This window comes from Xenopus laevis, chromosome 7S, assembly GCF_017654675.1.
Source record: "Xenopus laevis strain J_2021 chromosome 7S, Xenopus_laevis_v10.1, whole genome shotgun sequence".
Taxonomy (NCBI): domain Eukaryota; kingdom Metazoa; phylum Chordata; class Amphibia; order Anura; family Pipidae; genus Xenopus; species Xenopus laevis.
In genome coordinates, this window is record NC_054384.1 from 77,203,978 (window position 1) to 77,223,736 (window position 19,759).

Sequence of the window (19,759 nt, forward strand, 5' to 3'; positions counted from 1 at the left end):
CCTCCTTGTTCCCCCCAGCCTAGGTGTTACCTTCGGTAAATGCCCCTAACTCTTTACTTACCCCTCGTTGCAGATTCAGTGCATCATTTCTTTGGTAATCTTTGGATCTTCTTCTGGCGAATCAGCAATTTCCGTGACTTTCGGCGCATGCTTCACGAAGATTACCGAAGAGAAGAAGATTGCGCTGTGAACTCTGATGTGCTGAATCTGCAATGTAAGTAAAGATTTAGGGGCATTTACCGAAGGTAACACCTAGGCTGGGAGGGGGGTCTATGTAGGGTATGGGGGTAGGGGATTTTAATATAAAGGGGTTGGTTCTCCTTTAATCCAATTGAAATGCTGTGAGAAGAACTATAGTGAGTGGTGTATGTGAGGAAACTCACCAACACCCAAGAGCGGAAGCTGTTCTGTATGAAGCTAAAATTCCTTACGTCAACATTTAGTTGCAGTTATTGCTGCACAAGGGGAAACACCAAATCCTGCCACACACAGAATGTTATTGAATTTACATAAATACATGACCAAATAGAATAATTTGTGTTTTATTTGTTTAACTAAGTTTCCTTCATCTACTCTAAGGACTTTTGAATATCAGATGATATTTTAGGTCACATTCACAAATTTTCAAAAGAGAGAGAGAGAGAGATTGCAATTGGAAAACAACAGGAGTGTCATATAATGGACATTGATGATTTTTTTAATCTGATTAAGGCTACAGGATTCTGCACAAAGGGGCTTTCAATTTTAATGTAATGTATTATTTTCTTGTTGCACTCATTTAGTATTCCTGCACTTGCTCTATAACTTCACCGGCAGGAGAATCACTGCAGTATATTTTTGATTCTCCATTTCCTTTTCGGTTGTGCTCTATGGGCTGAAGAAACAAAGGAGATCTGGCAGTCAAGCCCAACCTGTGAGGCCCAAGCAAGAAGGCCCTTGGAGGCCCGAGCAAGGCACGGTGCTATTTTTAGGTAACTGAATTTTTAAGTGACCCATTTTAATTTAATAAGCAAGAAAAACAGCCCACTGGCCAACAAATTAGCAGTGATTATTTTTCTTTCTCACATCTGGTTTTTATGCCCTTGGGTTTAATGTAAGGACCACTTCTTACATGGACCTACCATTTATTTGTATTTGCAAAAGGCTTTTTTACAGGACAGTAAAACCTCAATGTTTTAAGGCTGACCTGCCACCCTAATGAATAATTTTAAATCCTATTTTATCATGTTAGTCAAGTGATATAAAGTTTACTTATACTATATAAATGATTTAAATCTTGTTCACTTCAGTCTGGGAAGTCACAACCACAGCAAACAGGCAGGTACCATTTTGTGAACACTTTTCTTAAAGGGTGGTTCACCTTTAAGGTAACTTTTATTATGTTAAAGAATGAACGGGGAGTGACTTAACCTCCCCTAACATGGGAGTGCGGCAGCTCCCCTCCCCCCCCCTGTTTGCTGTATTTTTACTTACCTCGTGTAGTTTCTGTGAAAAAACTTACCTCACTTCCGATTGGTCAATTTTCAATCCCAAGCCTTCTGATTGGTCGATTCAAAAAGGGGGCGTGGCTTCGCAGGAAAAGCCGCGAAAGCCGGCTATAAAAGGACGAACCGGCGAACACTCTTCATTCTTCACCGGCAGCCGACGTGAGAGGATCGTCTTGGAAATCCCACCCACCCACCCTGTTATGGTATATAATATATGAATGCATATATAAAAAAAAAAAAAAAATATTGTCGCAGCAGTTAATTGTTGTTTATAGTGAAGTTTCATGTGGAGGTATGCTCCTGGCTAGGTAAAAAATTGGCGGGGCTTAAGGATATTTGTGGTCAAGCTTTAAGGCGGTCCGCTGCAGAGATCTGAGGCAGAGGCTGGCTGGGAATATATGTATGAACAGGTATTGGTATCATTAGCAATATTAATGTTCTGATTGATATGATATTTAATAAACAACAGCTGCGGCCATTCTCCACCATGCAAGTGTCCGTGTCTATGATTGGTTGTTATAATTGGGTTTTTTGTAAGCAAGTAATGCTGTCTGCAACTCCCATGGTCAATTCTAAGCAACTTTTCAATTGGTTTTCATGATTTATTTTTTATAGTTTTAGTTATTTGCTTTTTTGTTCTGACTCTTTGCAGCATTCAAATGGGTGTCGCTGGCCCCTTCTAAAATACAGATACTCTGTAAGGCTACAAATGTATTGTTTTTGTTACTTTTTATTACTGATCCTTCTATTCGGACCTCTCCTATTCATATTCCAGTCTCTTATTCAAATCAATATATGGTTGCTAGGATCATTTGGACCTAGTTACCAGATTGGTTAAGATGCAAATTGAAGAGCTGCTGAATAAAAATCTAAATAACTCAAAAAACACAAATAATAAAAAATGAAAACCAATTGCAAATTGTCTCAGAATATCACTCTCTACATCATACTAAAAGTTCATTTAAAGGTGAACAACCCCTTTAAGGCAAACTTTGTATCACCCCAAATTATTGATTATGCTCCGGAATGGGGCACCTGATGCACAAGACCATTCACTGGCTACACAATTTGATGGTGAGGAGAGAGAATGTGAAGAGCTCAGTGACATCTATGAAATCTATGAAGTGCAAATGTAAAGTGAAAGTAATTGGCTGCCCTGCCTCTATGCTGTGGAGCAGGCAATATATGATTGATAGCTGAGATTTTTAAATGATGTTTCAATGAATAAAAGAATTTGAGTTTCATGTTTGATTTGAAAAGGACTTTTATTATACAGCTTTTTATGTCTGCCTGACCGGTCCCCTTTAACATATCAAGTTCTGAAATTTCAAATTTAACCTGAATTTACACTTTTCTACAATTTACATCAAGTTTGCTCTGGTCTTGAGAAGTGAGAAATGAGGATATAATGTAAATAGAAGGTGGATGCAAAGTTAATACTAATACTAATTGTGACCACTAGTTATCTTAAATACTAATATCACACCAATCAACCAATGACAATGGGGTATATTTATCAAAAAGTGAAGTTAGAGATCACCACAGTCCGCTAGAGTGAAATTCCACCTCTCTCCATTCATTTCTATGGGATTTTTAAAGGCGTATTTATCAAAGGGTGAACTTTCACTTTCACCCTTTGCTAAATACGCCTTTACATCAGCCTGTCCTTTGTATGTGAGAGACATAGCAATGGTATCTCTTTGCTGGTCAATATGATTAGAGCAATGTGGGCATATTAGGTCTGCAGTACATAGTTTGCATAAAAATCCTGTGTTGAACTGAGGACCTGGTCAACAAAATTTGGTTCATTCCTCAGTTCCATGTGTTTGTAATGGGGAGCCCATCTGTATACACTTGCTTCCTTGCTATAACTGTATAAATAATTGCTCCAGATATATTTATAGAACTGTACAAAAACATGTGCTAATGATTTTGAGATATGGCTGGCTATACCTCTTTTTTTGCATTAAAGGACCCTTATTCCAAAAATCAGCCAGGTGTTTTCTGCTTTGTACAGTATAGGGGGAAAGGATAAGGGCACTTCAGACAATTAGGGGCACATTTACTTAGCTCGAGTAAAGGATTAGAATAAAAAATACTTTGAATTTCGAAGTATTTTTTTGGCTACTTCGACCATCGAATTGGCGACTACGACTTTGAATCAAACGATTCGAACTAAAAATCGTTCGACTATTCGACCATTCAATAGTCGAAGTACTGTCTCTTTAAAAAAAACTTCGACCACCTACTTCGCCACCTAAAACCTACCGAGCACCAATGTTAGCCTACGGGGAAGGTCCCCATAGGCTTTCTAGGCAATTTCTGAGTATTTTCCTTCGATCGTAAGAATTGCGGTAAATCCTTTTAACTTCGATGGTCGAATATCGAGGGTTAAATAACCCTCGATATTCGAGCCATAGTAAATGTGCCCCTTAGTGATGTTCTGATTAGTAAATAATTATTGATACATGGCAGCTCTGAAACCAATGCAATTGGCATCCGAATAGAATAATCAGCCCAGTAGTATCATCTTATACAAGAGTTATACATAATTTTGTGCTTGATGATTTGCAACGACCCCTTAGCTTAGATTCTCAACAGCTGCTATGGCAACTTTGAAGGCCTGGATCATTACTACTGTAGAGATGCTGACTCTTTAGGTTGGCGCAGTAGATTCAATATATAAATAATGGCATTTCTAGCCATATTCATTTTTAGGGTTTAGTTCTCCATTAATTCAGTCAATTTTGCAGCAGTTTACGTAGCCAGACCAACCAATCTGATTTTTCTCATTGCTCTAAGGCTAATGTTATACAATGTGCTTTAAGCACCACTGTTCTCTTGGCAGAGGAATTGTGGTGGCCAAAATGCCATTCCCCTCCAGCAACTGCTTCCCATTCTTCTGAACGTAAAACATGCTGCCTGTGGGAGACGCTTGCTCTGTCAGACAGGAATAACTTGGGAATGCTCACTTTAGCTGTCAGAGCTACTCTGAATGGATGCTATGGGTGCATGACTACAATTGCAAAATTGTCAGCCTTGGTGTCTGTTCCCATGGGTACACTCACGGGGCTAACTGAAACTAATTAAGATTTTTGTTTTTGTGCAATGGAAGCAATAAAAAGCCAATGCATGTCAAAGTAAAAATATGTCATTCAATATGTGACCTTAGGTTCCTTCGACAGTCCAGTTACAGATTATAGCCATGTAAAAGTGATACGGACCTTAGACTGTAAGCTCTGCTGGGACAGGGTCTAATGTAAATAATGAAAATTCTCTTTAAAACCAAACAAACAACATATTAAAATCGTATATGCCTTAGGAAACAGCATGCTGATTTTACAACCTACAAGAAAAATGTCAGTAGTAGGCTTCTGTTTTCTGTAGACTTAGGGCTATGCAACACACAGGGCATTGCTTCCCATCTCTCAAGCGGTATGTGTCCTGGTACCCACTATTACTTCTTGAAAGTACAATGGTGCTATATGTAAGTGCCAGGAAACCTGCAGTGCTTCATATTCAAGTGATTAAAAAATGTTCTGGGGTAAGTAGCAGCATTTTCATTGTTCAGACCATATTATTATTATGTGAGCGTAGTAGACCCTTAGTCCTAGAAAATTCTCCGACAGCATTTATTAAGCATACAATACTTTCTCAGCGGCACATGTTGCAGCTTCGCTTTCAATAGAAAATAGCCGATCGAATACTATGTTGAGGTTAAAAATGACACTTTATCCATCCAGTTCAAGTCATTTCTAACCTCTGTAGTCTTCCTAGAGATTGGCAAAAACCCTGTCTGAAGTATTTTATTAAAAAAAAGTCCGACCAAACTAGAATCCATGATTTGACCTTATTTTTTCAGAAAGTTAAAAAAAAGAATTCTACCACCAAGGTGAAGGTGAGGTCTTTTTAAACGGTGAGCCATCTAAGTAAGGTTCCACCTATGATTTTATGGTGTTTTAAGTTTAAGTCAAAGTATGGGTCGAATTGCCATATATTTGTTGGAGTTGGGAGAGGGAGCCCACCAATGAAATCATTCCCTGGGTCCACTGGTGCCTTAATGCAGCCTGTCCAGATAGGGCACACTTTCTGTACAACTGTTTTGCTCATCTTTTTTTCCTTGAAGTGAATGCTCTTGTCTTAGTTTTACACATTAGTCTCCCAATTAATTAGTGGAGCAGAATGTTAGAATGCCATGTTTTTCACTGTTGCAATACCCATGACACAACTCCAGTAATAAGGCTAATTAGATTGATATCCATAGATTTCTTGACTACTCTGCATTGTAGGATCACTGACCTAGGGTGTATAAAAATTAGTGTACTTTTAAGGGGTTGTTTATTAAAGTCAGAATGCCAAAAACTCAAAAATTTCAAAAAGTTTTTTTACTACAAAATCTGAATTTTTAGTGGAAAAAATGTATGAGGGCTGAACTACGCGGTGTGGCTTCAACCGATCGGACTCGTTGAGAGGAATTGCATCCGACGAGATACAGTGGTGTGAAAAACTATTTGCCCCTTCCTGATTTCTTATTCTTTTGCATGTTTGTCACACAAAATGTTTCTGATCATCAAACACATTTAACTATTAGTCAAAGATAACACAAGTAAACACAAAATGCAGTTTTTAAATGAGGGTTTTTATTATTTAGGGAGAAAAGAAATCCAAACCTGTGTGAAAAAGTAATTGCCCCTGAACCTAATAACTGGTTGGGCCACCCTTAGCAGCAATAACTGCAATCAAGCGTTTGCGATAACTTGCAACGAGTCTTTTACAGCGCTCTGGAGGAATTTTGGCCCACTCATCTTTGCAGAATTGTTGTAATTCAGCTTTATTTGAGGGTTTTCTAGCATGAACCGCCTTTTTAAGGTCATGCCACAACATCTCAATAGGATTCAGGTCAGGACTTTGACTAGGCCACTCCAAAGTCTTCATTTTGTTTTTCTTCAGCCATTCAGAGGTGGATTTGCTGGTGTGTTTTGGGTCATTGTCCTGCTGCAGCACCCAAGATCGCTTCAGCTTGAGTTGATGAACAGATGGCCGGACATTCTCCTTCAGGATTTTTTGGTAGACAGTAGAATTCATGGTTCCATCTATCACAGCAAGTCTTCCAGGTCCTGAAGCAGCAAAACAACCCCAGACCATCACACTACCACCACCATATTTTACTGTTGGTATGATGTTCTTTTTCTGAAATGCTGTGTTACTTTTACGCCAGATGTAACGGGACGCGCACCTTCCAAAAAGTTAAACTTTTGTCTCGTCGGTCCACAAGGTATTTTCCCAAAAGACTTGGCAATCATTGAGATGTTTTTTAGCAAAATTGAGACGAGCCTTAATGTTCTTTTTGCTTAAAAGTGGTTTGCGCCTTGGAAATCTGCCATGCAGGCCGTTTTTGCCCAGTCTCTTTCTTATGGTGGAGTCGTGAACACCGACCTTAATTGAGGCAAGTGAGGCCTGCAGTTCTTTAGATGTTGTCCTGGGGTCTTTTGTGGCCTCTCGGATGAGTTGTCTCTGAGCTCTTGGGGTAATTTTGGTCGGCCGGCCACTCCTGGGAAGGTTCACCACTGTTCCATGTTTTTGCCATTTGTGGATAATGGCTCTCACTGTGGTTCGCTGGAGTCCCAAAGCTTTAGAAATGGCTTTATAACCTTTGAAATTGAACTCAGGTGTGATAAACCACAGTTAAGTTATTTTTTAACAAGGGGGGCAATCACTTTTTCACACAGGCCCATGTAGATTTGGAGTTTTTTTTTCTCCCTTAATAACGTAAACCTTCATTTAAAAACTGCATTTTGTGTTCAATTATGTTATCTTTGACTAATAGTTAATGGTTTTTGATGAGCAGAAACATTTAAGTGTGACAAACATGCAAAAGAATAAGAAAACAGGAAGGGGGCAAATAGTTTTTCACACCACTGTAAATGCACCAAATATAATGTGAGTAACAGAAATGTAGTACCTACAAACTGCATGCATCGGACATGACACAACTGTCGGATGAAGACGCTACATGCGTCATTCGCATCCGACAGTCATGTCGTGTCAGATGCACGCAATTTGTAGGTGCAACATTTCTATTACTCACATATTTGGTGCATCTGTCTCATTGTAAGCGCTTCCTGCAGCGTCGGACTGGGCCAGCCCCCCTCCCCCGATCACCGGGCCCCCAAATAAAATTAATTGATGCGCTGTTCGCACGGCGACGCATGAACGCCAGCGTTCGCATTGCACTGTGTCTCTCACCCATGCGAGTCGACGTGCGCACCAATGTTTGTGCATGCACACAGGGGGTTGGGAGGTTATTGACCCGGTGGGCCCCCCCCCATGCCCAGTCCAACCCTGGCTTCCTCTCAGCACGTCGGATAGGTAGAAGCAGGACCTTGTAGGTCAGTCCTAAAAGCCCAATGCTGCAAAATGTCTGGATCTGAAAAGCCGGCATCTCAGACCTGCCATGGTTGTATATAAGTCAATAGGAACGGTCCCTATCCTATATTTGGAAGTTTTTGTTGCCTGCGCTGGAATTAGCCTGAAAATCTGACTATTCCCGGCAAAAATCTAAAAAATTCTGACTTTTCGGGAAAAAGCCTGAAAAAAATCAAGCAATTCAGGGAAAAAAAATCAGGAAAAAAATGATAATTCAGAATTTCTTGTTTTTTTCCAGATCCGATTAAATCGTGCTTTTTTTAATAATAAGGTTCAAATCGTGGATTCTAGTTTGGTTGGACTTTTTTCAAATAAAATACTCTGAAAAATTCAGATTTTGATAAATAAGCCCCCCCAATATAACCTTTATGTTGAAATTTCTTCCAACAGCTACTATACTACAAGAATCCACCCATAGGGTTACAGTGAGAGAGAGATCTGGCAGCACTCTGGCTCTCCCCAGACAGACATTCCTTCTGTAATTAGCAGCAGCTGGAGTGCTGTTTCCGGGCCTGCAGCTCAGGCTGTGAGAGGAAGATGTGATGTGGGGATGGATCTGTGAGAGGACTTTAATCTCTGAGCGTCATTAAATTCTCCATGAGGAACCTCTGGGAGGAAGCAGGGAGGGAGTGGAGGGGGATCAGCACCTCCTCTGAGGTAGGAAGCATGTCAAGTGCCAGGGCCTCCCTGCTCTGCACAATTTAGCTTCTCTGGGAACAATGTGCTGGTGGGAGAGGTGGAGAGGCGGGAGGCAGCTGAACAGGAGGAAAGATACACAGCACACAGAGCAGGAGAAATCAGGCACAACTGCACACAAACTGCACTGCTGTTACTATGGATTCCATTAGAGTGTGAGGTTTTTAGCAAAATGAAGAATTTCACTATGTTTACATCTCATATGATGCAAATATAAATGTGATATTTCTCCAGCTTTTTCTATTACAGTGCTGAGTATATTTAAGCTTTATACAAATGCAATGTATTACATAGCAATATTTATGATATAAGGAGTTATACCCATGGGGCTTTCGACCTGTGCCTATCATTATTGTAGGGGTTGTATATTAAACTACACTAGCTCCGCAATGTAATAAAAGGCACACATTTTGCCCAGTTGCAGTAAACAACGGCAACCAATCAGTAGGTAGCATTTACTGTACATATTGGTTGCTACGGGTTACTGCACCTGAGCAAACTAGTGCCTTTTATTGCATATGGGAATAGGAATTGTACAACAGGGCAATACAAATGTTTAAGTGACTTTATTCTGGCCTGTGGGCTGCAGTGGAACCTATAAAAAAAAAACCTCGCAGCAAATTAAAACTTTCCTGGATACCCTAAGATTTGCCTTAACTTTAACACATAAGATCCTGATGCTAAACAACTAATTATCAATTCATATATATGCATTCAGCATGGTTCCACAGAAATTAGTGCATATTAAATGTGTCTGGGGTGAGGAATTATTACTTAATAATATATTACTGCTAAATAATATATTAATATTAAAAAAAGGTAAGGAGTTGTACAAAAAAATTTAATATTTGCAAATAAGGGACTGGATGGTTTTTTGGCATAGAATTACAGTTTACTTTACTTAACTTACTGCATTTTCTTACGACCTCCACTTTTGTGCATTTCCCCTATAGTGTATAGGATGAGTAAGGTTGTTAATAATAGTCTACACGGGTAATGAGTTTTGCTGCTTGATGTATGTGGCATGGAAGCCACTACAATCTGGGTATGTGTAATAATTGAGGATGCTATAATATAAGATTTATAATATAAAGGCGGAGGGGAGGGGAGACAGAGAGAGGAATATGGGAAACAAATATTCCAAGGGTAAAATAAGTGAGAAGCTTTATATAAGAGCACCAGTTGGTAGTTTATGGTTGAGGGGGCTTGTGAAATAAATTATTTTTGAGATTAGTTTATTTTAAAAATATAAATATTGGAATTAAAATACATTGGTAGTAGTATTTTTTCTGTAGCAACGCAAATCATAGTATGCCTGGTGAGTAGATAAATAGCACATGAATAAAAGGCAGGGTGGGGAAGATTAGACCTTCTGTACATGATAAGGAACAGAGTAGAGTAACAGTTACTGGTGCTTGACTTCCATTTGCTAGAATTAAATGACTGTATTATTAATTTTTCATTCTTTCGTCTTTCCATAATAAAGACGGTGAGAGAAAAAGAGAAAGTGAGGAGCTAGCCTGAATAGTTTCAGTCATCTTACTGACAAGACCAGCAAAACAGCTGCCTGTAACTGTAAAATGGATAACTGCAAATGAAAGAAAAGAACAAATATTTAATACGATTATATGGCATGATAGGATAGAATTACAGGCTGTACCATAGGGACAGGACTGCTGTAGCCAATTTATAGTGCTGTGAGTACATCATGTCACTGCTTTTCTCACTGTTATGGAATATAGTCAAATGGCAGCTGTTATAGCAAAAAAGGCCTTATCCACATTCAATTTTTAGATCACTCTCCATGGAGTTTTACAGCCATTGCCTTACCTTATATAGCTGCTGTGGTTGTGTTCACTTGTGACACCCAATTAAGGTGCAGTAACTGCTGAAAAGCTTGAAAACTGCAACTGGGTGTAGCTACAAGTGTGAACAGCCCTTGGACTCCAGTGGCACCAGCCTACTGTATAATTCCCTGCACTTTTGCTGCTTGGATACCAGTCAGTGAGATGTCTCTTTCTATAGATCAGGTTATGTCATGATAAATGACAGTTGGAGCAGACTGCATATGTTATAATAGCTGCCACTCTTATTCTTTTGTCCCCTGACACCCTTCTTGAAGCTTATAAAATGGATTCATGTCAGCACCCATCTTGGTATAACTACCCCACAGTATGATGGGGGCAACCAGTCAGGTTTCGGCTTTTTACCAAAAACATCAATAACCATTGTTTGTCACAAAGCCAAGAGACTTATCAAAGGGAATTCAGACAAAACGAAATCTTGTGTGTTGTGGCATGAAATTTACATAAAGGCCACCCAGTCAGGGGTTACTTTATTCAAAAACACGATAAACATTTGAAGGACAAATTTAACAAATCTTAAGAAACTGGTTTATTGAAATTGACCAGTACTTTATAGGGATAATGTTATGGAAAAACATGTTTTTTTCAAAATGCGTCCGTTCATAGTGCTGCTCCAGCAGAATTCTGCACTGAAATCCGAAAGAGAAAACAGATTTTTTTATATTGAATTTTAAGTTCTGACATGGGGCTAGACATATTGTCAGTTTCCCAGCTGCCCCCAGTCATGTGACTTGTGCTCTTATAAACTTCACTCTTTACTGCTGTACTGGAAGTTGTGATATCACCCCTCCCCCAGCAGTCTAACAACAGAACAATGGGAAGGTAGCCAGATAACAGCTCCCTGGTAGATCTAAGAACAGCACTCAATAGTAAAAATCCAGGTCCCACTGAGACACATTCAGAGAAACAACAGCCTGCCAGAAAACAGTTCCATCCTAAAGTGCTGGCTCTTTCTGAAAGCACATGACCAGACGAAATGACCTGAGATGGCTGCCTACACACCAATATTACAACTAAAAAAAAATCTCTTACTGGTTCAGGAATGAAATTTTATATTGTAGAGTGAATTATTTGCAGTGTAAACAGTGTAATTTAGAAATAAAAACTCCCCCATAAAAATCATCACAGAATCCCTTTAAGTTCCATGTTCCGTGTTTAGCAGAAAGAAGCTTGGATGGAAATAGATGATCATTAGCGTTGATGGAATCACGGCTTTATTATTCTGTAGTTACCAGTAAAACTAGATGCCTAAATCAGAGAAACTTTATAAAGTGACAACAAGAAGGTCATATATTTCAGATGCAGCCTGTGAGTATCAGTTGCAGATTTCTTTCACACAACTCCTGCTCTTACTTGACTGGTAAAAATGAAAAAGGAGGGGAGCAAGAACTTGCCCGTTTGCCTTCCTTTGCTCTAATCTGTTTTGCTGCTGTCAGGGTGTGCAGGCGTTGCTGAGCCTGCTGAGATGACCTTGTCAGGGAAAACCGTCAGGGGAAACCATGGCTCACTTCCCCATGTACACAAGGAGTGGGGCCCACAGACCTCACCCTTGGCTGCTGACCAGCGGCTAGACGGTTTGGCAAGGAAAGCGTGAGAAACAAGGGGGCGACACCCAAATGTCATCACAGCTGCAAAACTGCTGAGCTGAAAGAGCTTAATTACAAAAATATGCACCCTGAGGCCAAAGCCCAGTGAATACAGAGGCACATTTCTCCTCAGCCCCGCCCAAAATCTGCAACGTAAGTTATTCTCTGTCAAGCAGCGTGGGATTTTCAACTGCTCAGAACTTGGCCACAGCCTTTAGGAGTGTGCCTGGTACATGAACAAAGCACATTTGGGGATTTTAACCCTTTCCTTGTTGTCAAAAGACAAACCAGTCTTATCCTTTTCTCGGTGTGATCAAATTCAACACGTGGAAACATGATCAGAAACCCAAACAGAGCTGCATTTAGCAAACAGCCATATGTGTCTAAAGCTGACCATACATTATAAGATCTGCTCATTTTGCAATGTCTCCAAACAAGCTGATACTTCACTGATATGTCCACCTTGAGGAAAACGAATTGTGTTTCGTCCTGTGGTTCCAAAAAACTGACCACTGGGGAACGCAGGGTGAAACACCCTTATTCAACATGTAATCTATTTTTGTAAGAATTACAGTGTCTAATATTAGATTGTTCCCATTTTGGATGAAATTGCAGCTTTTGGATCTGGTCATATTTCATCAGATGCAGGGCTGTAATTTAGGAAGACAGGGGTCCTAGCAATACATTATAGCAGGAAGTACAAAAGTCAGATGTCCCCAACCTGCAGCAAATCATTGTTTTACTTAACAGTAGAAACATTAGCATATACAGTCCAACTTCATCCCACTTGTAGCACATGTTTAGCATACATCAGTGCAGCAGTTGAACTATAGTTTCTAGTTTCCCCATGAACTCTAGAACTTTCTTCTTTGCACAGTGTAGGTGTCAGGGCCTACCGGCTCAGATGCAGAAGTCAGGACCAAGGAGGAAGCCGAAAAGGGTAACAAAGTCCAAGCGAGGTATCCAAGGGGTTAAGCAAGGTTCGTGGTCTTCATCCAGGCAGAGGGTCAATATAGGCAACAAGAATCATGGTCAGAAGGAAAGCCGAGGTCAAGATCAGAAAACAGTCTAAAACAGTAGCAAAAGCACACCCAGGAATGTAGAGTACAAATCCTATACATGGGCAGTGATTCAAGGCTTTTAAACTTTGAATTTGTTGCCACTGTGCTGCGAGTTGATGCCGGCGTCACATGCCGGCATGATGACGTCACTGCACTGTGGCACAGCGTTTTCTTCTCCTGGGCGCCGCCATCTTGTGAGCAGCAAAGAAGAGGAGGGCCATCGGGTGCTTCTTACAGTAGGGAACTAAATTATACAGCCTATGATTAAGTGCCTATTGGCATGATACGCATAAAGCTTTGCGGCCTAAATAAGGGTCTTGGTTCTTTTACAAGCCTGTTTGTGGGATCTGTGAGTGCCTGCTGTTTTCTCCTTTGATTGGATACCTCCACCTCGAGCTGTAGGTCTGGGGCATGAGCACCCAGGCCCCCCGTATTACTGGTGAGACAATAACCTTTTTATGGTTTTTACATTGGGACTTTTCCCTAAACTAAATTGTTAAATGTGGGGGCCTGGGCTTTACTCATGCCATTGGCAGCAATGGGTTAGAAATCCTTTTATAAGAAGGTGCAGAATAGAGAGTATTAAAGAAAGAGAGAAAGTGTCACTGATGAGTATATTGTTTTCTGCATCTCTTCTAAACCCATCAGACATGTTTTGCTGAGAATTCTTGCTGCGGTGTAAGTGCTTTTCCAGATACACCTGGTGTTTCCATATAATCCCCTAGACACTGTAGAGCACAGTTAATGCATTTTCCTCTCTGGCCAAGAGTATGAATAGAAAAATTATCTTCCAGCTTTTATGGCTCTCTCAAACATTGCCTTCTTTTCAGGCTACTAATACCATGAGCACATAACTTTTCTGTTAGAGACACTATTCAGAAACTAAGTTTTATATTCCTCTGTAAGCCTAATGTCGCACTGAGCAACTTTACAGGAGTGATTAAATGCCAAGGAAATTTTCACAAGTGTCAATTCCCCCCCCCCACCCAGCAGTATTGGCTTGCTCCTATGGGAGGGCGTGAGTTACCATGGGGAACCTAGGGTTGTCCTGGCAAGCTTTTAGTGATTATTAGCTAAACTAGCAACTCTGTAACTAACTTAAGCTGGCCATACACAGACAGAGAGAAGCTGTCCGTTAAAATATGTATGAGGCCTGCTCAACGGCTTGCCCAAACAATAGCTGGCAAGAATGGACCAGATATATATATCAGATAGGTTAGAAAAAACTCATCAAAAGAGGACTACACTGATGCTGTTTGGTTGGCACCGGCCCACATTATGATTCAATCATTGGCTCAACTAATAGGTATAGTTTTAGCTGAAAGAAAGCAAAGGCATGCTTAATTGCAGTGAGTTACTGTTCTTGAGCCCTTGCATCTACTTTAGTTATTTGTTATTAAAATGATCCCTTATTTGAAGGCTGATTTCATTCCAAAATCTTACAGTCCCAACAGAGGGGTCATTAAGATCACACTATAAGGCCGGACTGGCAATCTGTGGGTTCTGGCAAATGCCAGAGGGGCTGCTATAAGGTGCCATAGAAAGTCAGTATTTAGTGGGCTGGTGGGGGCTGTTTGGGCCTCTGTGTGGGCTGATTGGGCCTCTGTGTACCTGAAATGCCAGGGCCTATTTTAATTCTCAGTCCGGACCTGCGACACTATAATCAGACTGAATTGAAACCAAATTGAGTTGGTTGTGTTGCCTTTTATGAAAGATAATATTTAATTTTCCAACTCTTTTAGCCTTAAAAAATACTCTTTCATTTCTGGGAGCTTTGTTCAAAAAAGCATTTCAAATGTAAACCTCTGATTTAAAAACTGGTCGAATAATGTTACATAACTAGTACATTTCATTAAAAAGTGATTTAAAGTGAGCCCTTTAAATCTCCTTCCTTTTTCCCACAGACCGGCAGTTCTATCATGCTTTATGGCTTTGATTTACAATATCTTTGTAGTAGGCAATTAATGACACATATTGCATTCATCTGCCTGCATATTTCAGTTGGCAAAGAAAGGCCTGAGCCCACCCCGTGCCTCCTGCCATTGACATGAATGGAAACCACCTGTCACCACTTATTAAGTGGTTTTCTGCCTACAAACACTCAAATGTGCATTTTTGGGCTGAAAACCACCTATAATGAGTGGTGACAAGCAGTTTCTAGCACGGGGGTCTTGGGTGTTTTTCCACAGGTGCTTTTCATTAATGCTATGTGTGCCATTAACCTTGCCAGGTAATTGCCAGTATGACCTGGATAGCTTTAGGAACAAGTCCCATGTATTTTAAATTATTAAATGGATATAAATACAAATATGACAACATTTAGCACAAGATCATTGCTTTGAAAGCAGTAGATTGGAATTTTTACTAAAATAAACTACTCCCTGCATTGTGATATCAGGAACCCAATAATGAAGCAATGGAAACATGCCCAATTACATCAGAGGTGGTCAGTTAACCATGCAAGTGACAGTAAAGTAAGCTGAGCATTTGTATAGCACTTTCCTCTTATGGGATTTGTGCAACTCAAAGTGCATTACCGCAATCATGGAGCTGTAAATATACACGATGCATGCTAAAACGCCAACCCTAAAATACTTCTGAAACACCATAGCAGAAGGTCTGTTGAAACACTGGCTTCAGCTACATTGTTTCAGGAGTCCAAACCAGCAGTGCAGAGAATATAAATAAACCATCATATACTGCTTTCATTAGAAATTACATTTTAAAAATGCCTTGTAAACCATCCAAACATTTTGAAGTTGTACAGCACATCATTGCTTTCTCGCTGTAAAAACAGATTTTAGGTGGAGTTCCCCTTTAAATACTCCTGAAGTAATCGTTCCCTAGCAGGGAGTAAAAGTAATGACACGCATAAATTTTCTCTGCTGACGTATGACTTTGTTTGCTCACAGGGGGTCATGAGCGTCTCTGAAAGTTTAGATACTGTTTGCTTCCCTTATTGCCTGCAGTGCATTATCCCAGTGTAGGGTTGCCACCTTTTCTGGAAAAAAATACCGGCCTTCCTACATTCTAGCCATTATATCCTATTAATAAAATCGGCATCAAGCAGAAAAGCTCATAAAGGAATGAGACCTGTTATCCAGAATGCTCAGAACCTGAGGTTTTCAGGATAATAGATATTTCTGTAATTTGGATCTTCATACCTTAAGTCTTCTAGAAAATCATATAAACATTAAATAAACCCAATAAATTGGTTCTGCTTCCATTAAAGGGATACTGTCATGGGAAAAAAAATTTTTTCAAAATGAATCAGTTAATAGTGCTGCTCCAGCAGAATTCTGCACTGAAAGCCATTTCTCAAAAGAGCAAACAGATTTTTTTATATTCAATTTTGAAATCTGACATGGGGCTAGACATATTGTCAATTTCCCAGCTGCCCCAAGTCATGTGACTTGTGCTCTGATAAACTTCAATCACTCTTTACTGCTGTACTGCAAGTTGGAGTGATATCAACCCCTCCCTTTTTCCCCCCAGTAGCCAAACAAAAGAACAATGGGAAGGTAACCAGATAACAGCTCCCTAACAAAAGATAACAGCTGCCTGGTAGATCTAAGAACAACACTCAATAGTAAAACCCATGTCCCACTGAGACACATTCAGTTACATTGAGAAGGAAAAACAGCAGCCTGCCAGAAAGCATTTCTCTCCTGAAGTGCAGGCACACGTCACATGACTTGGGGCAGCTGGGAAATTGACAAAATGTCTAGCCCCATGTCAGATTTCAAAATTAAATATAAACAAATCTGTTTGCTCTTTTGAGAAATGGATTTCAGTGCAGAATTCTGATTTAACAGCACTATTAACTGATTCATTTTGAAAAAATTTTTTTTCCCATGACAGTATCCCTTTAAGGATTAATTATATCTTATTCTGGATCATCATCATCATTTATTTATATAGCACCGACAAGATACACAGTGCTTTACCTTAGTTATAACAAAGAGGGTATAAATGGTGGATAACAAACAAGGGTTACAGAGTACAATAGGATTAGAGAGCCCTACAAATTAGAGTTTACAAACTAAAGGTTAGGGTACAATTGAGACATTAGGATTTTAGAAACAATTTTATGATTGGATCAAGTGGTGGATCAAGTACAAGGTACTTTTTTATTACTAAAGAGAAAAAGGAAACCAATTTTAAAAAAATGGATTAATTGGATAAAATTGAGTCTCTGGGGTGATTACATTATAGCCGGCGGGAAGGCAGGGGAGGAAGTTCGGGGAGATTAGTCGGCGGGCGACTAATCTCCCCGAATCTGCCTTTGTGCCCTGACCCTTAGGGGCAGATTTATCAAGGGTCGAAGTGAATTCGATCGTACACTAAAATCGTTCGACTCAAATGATTTAATCATTCAATGGAACGATTTTACTTCGATCGTTCGATTGCCAAATTCGGTGAAAAATCCTTCGACTTCGATATTCGAAGTATTTTAATTCGATGGTTGAAATTCGAAGTATTTTTTACTTCGAAATTTGACCCTTGATACATCTGCCCCTTAATGTATGAAGATCCAAATTATGGAAAGATCAGTTTTCCAAAAAACCGTAGGTCCCAAGCATTCTGGATAACAGGTCCCATACCTGTACTGATGCTGTAATAGACAATTGCATATTTGTGCTCCAAAGAAAACACATTGTTTAATAAACTGGCTCTTGTGATTTAATTCTGGTACAAGTCATTGCCATGCTCTCTTGTACTTTAGTAAATGAATTACTGAATGGTATGAACTGATGAGCACAATGTATAATTATTACTTTTCTATTTTGATTCAAAACAGCATATGCAATTTTATCATATTGCAATCTGCTCTTTAAACATACACTATTATTCAGTTATGTTTCAAACATTTTCTTTTTAATTCAGGAATTTTAAATGATCTCAGGATATAGGTCACGGCAATCTGGAACTCACTGTCAGAATTTGGTGTTGAAGTAGAATTGCCCAATTGCAGTGTTGGAACTACCGGGGGAGCAGGGGGTGCGAGCTGAACTGAAAATGCGGCCGTACGGAGGGGGGCGGGGCCCGGCTGCGCGTCAAGCACCAGGGCCCGCCCCCCTCTAGTGACGCTACTGCCCAATTGTGGTGTGACCGTGTACCAGCTGTTGAAGGCAGAAGTGTAACTATAGAGGAAGCAATAGGTCTATGAAGGTTTTTGAAGTACCTTGTATCCAAACTAAAATATAATTAATCCTTATTGGAAGCAAAACCAGCCCATTGGGTTTTTTTTAATGTTTATATGATTTTCTTGTAGGTATGAAGATCCAAATCACGGAAAGATCTGTTATGCTGAAAATCCCAGGTCCAAGTATTCTGCATAACAGGTTCCATACCTGTACTGTAGGAGAGTCCCATCGCCATCTTCTTCTTCCTCTCTATGACCTGGTCCGGGTGCACATGTACAGCAGAGGGAAAAGTTGGATTTTTGAGTTTGGAACCACAGCGCAAATCCAAGAAGTGAAAGAAGCTTGCAACCTGGTGCTTCTATATTAGTACCCTGGGCCGCTGCAGATTTCATGGAACAGGAGCACTGATTCGGTGTCTTAGGCAAGGATTTATAATCACTGGGGGGGGGGAGGTGATCACTTTTGCCCCCCCCTTCACAGTGATTATACTTTTACTTCTCCTTTAAAGATATAGCTGTTTTCGCAAAGTACATTTTTCTTCTTTTTTTGGCTTTTGCATATTTACCCTTAGGATTTCCATTTTGTTGTTGTTTGTTGTTCAGACAAATAAGCCTAATTTCTAGAAATGGGTGTACCAGAATGTCGACTAGTTTAATATATTTATCTACTCTTCTGCTACATTTAAACCTCTGCTTACAGCTCTGTGTGGGTGTCTGAAAACACACTGCACCCGTTCACAAACACTTTCCTCCGTACATGCACACATCTCTGCAGTGATGCAACCCAAATATTCACCCATCATAATGTTAAGCATGGCACAGCTAATTATCTGGACTGGTTTCTTAGCAACCCTTGAGCATGTTTGACTTTATCCCAAAAATAAGACCAATTTCATATTGATTTGGAGTCTTTTTTTAATTAACAAAAAAATCAAAATTTAGGAACAGTAATAGATGCAATATTATAGATATTTCCTTTATATATACCCTAGATATTTAGATATTTGATGCATAGAAAGGCAAATATTTGAATTTCCGGCAAAAATCTATGAAATAAACACCAAGTAAGATGAGTTTATTTCCATGGAAACGCCAAGAATATTCATCTTTTCACATACTGCTACTTCTATGGCATGTGGGTTCAGGGTTTGTTTTACAGAAGAGAAGGTCATTTGTCCTGGGTCCCGAATGCCACAGGACCATTTCAAATAAAACCAAATTAGAGTACATTATATTGTGTACCAATTGTTATTATTATTATAGTTACAGGAGAAGGGTTTCATGGAACCCCATTTTTATGTTTTATAGTATCCTTAGTAAGAGCCAGAGCCGGATTATGAAAAAAATAACATAAAAATTATAGATATTTTGTTTTATTAAAACTGATATACTGTATGCTTTAAAAATGTGTCCATGCAACGCCACAATCTGCATTAAATGAAAACCATTGAGCAATGTAGATCTTTATAAAAATATATTGCCTAAAGCAGCT

General features: G+C 39.6%; 1 long non-coding RNA gene across 1 annotated transcript; it reads left to right on the forward strand.

Moving 5' to 3' along the window:
- The first annotated feature begins 8,449 nt into the window (after positions 1–8,449).
- LOC121396487 lies at positions 8,450–19,499 on the forward strand. Its single transcript, XR_005963065.1, has 2 exons — positions 8,450–8,570; positions 18,397–19,499. It is a non-coding gene; the product is annotated as an uncharacterized LOC121396487 (long non-coding RNA).
- Positions 19,500–19,759: the final 260 nt, after the last annotated feature.